This window comes from Magnolia sinica, chromosome 14 (genome assembly GCF_029962835.1).
Source record: "Magnolia sinica isolate HGM2019 chromosome 14, MsV1, whole genome shotgun sequence".
NCBI lineage: Eukaryota > Viridiplantae > Streptophyta > Magnoliopsida > Magnoliales > Magnoliaceae > Magnolia > Magnolia sinica.
The window spans coordinates 35745321-35746279 of NC_080586.1; positions in this window are offsets into that span (position 1 = coordinate 35745321).

Sequence of the window (959 nt, forward strand, 5' to 3'; positions counted from 1 at the left end):
TCACCTATAACTCTATAATTTGATGTCAGATTGGGTTGATATTTGGTAATTTGAAAGTTACTTTAGTGCTCTTTCATTTCTGACTAGAATCGTCGTATTCCGAGACCATTTGGGCATCCGTTAGTAGCGTCGCAGTCGTCGGTCCTGAATTTCTGCTTCATCTCCTTGTCCAATAGTAACACTCATAACTCTCTCTATAAAGGTCGAATTTAGACTATTTCAGCTCATTGCAATGCCAACTTGTCTAGCTTCCAAGTTGCACAAGAATTGCCTAATTCAGAGACCGTTCAATATGCTAAAAGCACGTTGGAACTCTTCGATCGTCACTTTACAATATAGAGTGTTAAGCTTTCTAAATCACGTGATCCAACAGAGATGCCTATAACTCCATCATTTGATGTCGGATTGGGTCAACTTTTTATCATTTGAAGGGTACTTTTGTGCTCTTTCATTTCTAACTGGAATTGTCATATTTTGAGACCATTTGGGCATCTGTAAGTGGGATCGTAGTCATCGGTCCTGAATTTTTTCCATCATCCCCTTGTCCAATAGAAACACTCATAACTCTCTCTTTAGAGGTTGAATTTACACTATTTCAGCTCATTACAATGGCAACTTGTCAAGCTTCCAAGTTTTACCAGAATTCCCTAATTCAGAGACAGTTCGATATGCCAAAAGCACGTTAGAACTCTTCGATCATCATTTTACAATATGGAGAGTTAATCTTTCCAAATCGTGTGATCCAATGGAGACGCATAACTCCATAATTTGATGTCGAATTCAATTTTTGGTAAATTGAAAGGTACTTTAATGCACTTTCATTTCTAATTAGAATCGTTATATTCCAAGACCATTTGGACATCCGTAAGTGGGATCGCAGTTGTCAGTCTTAAAATTTTCCTTCACATCCTTGTCCAATAGTAACCCTCATAACTCTCTCTTCATAGGTCAAATTTTGA